Below are 545 nucleotides of genomic sequence, written 5' to 3'. Positions count from 1 at the left end.
AGGCACTGACCCCCACCTCTGCCCCAGGTACCGACCCCCCCCTCCGGGGGTCAATTTCCCGCCTGCGCAGCACGAACCTCATGCGGAGCCTCCCGCCCCACCGGAAACCGCCCCCCCCATCCGCCTTCCGGCTCAGGCTAACCATAGAGACGCCGGCCACGAAGGGCCCCCCCATGCGCGTGCGCACTGCTCCTACCATAGAGCCCCCGTGGGGCTTCGGCTAGACGGGGCCCCCCGGGGCGGTTCCAGCTCCGCTCCCGAGCTGTCGGGCAGCGCCCAGGGCCGGGACGGGAGGAGGCGCTGGGGCCGCGCGCACACGGAGCCCCCCCCCTCGCCAGACCCCGCCCCTAGCCCCCCCCGGGCTCTCAGCGGCCCCTTAGCCCGGGTCTGAGCCCTCGGGGCGCTCAGCAGCTCTGCAAAGCCAGGGCGGCCCCCAGCTCGCAGCCCCCACCAGGGACCCTGCCGTGGGGGCTGCGATTGATCCCCGCGCCCGTGTGACCGAGGAGGCCGCGGGGACCAACACACTGGGGGCCTCGCAAGCTGCT

Source organism: Terrapene carolina, unplaced genomic scaffold, assembly GCF_002925995.2.
Source record: "Terrapene carolina triunguis isolate 2854851 unplaced genomic scaffold, T_m_triunguis-2.0 Scaffold33252, whole genome shotgun sequence".
Lineage (NCBI taxonomy): Eukaryota > Metazoa > Chordata > Testudines > Emydidae > Terrapene > Terrapene triunguis.
The sequence above is the reverse complement of the archived record's forward strand: the minus strand, read 5'-3'. Positions refer to the sequence as shown.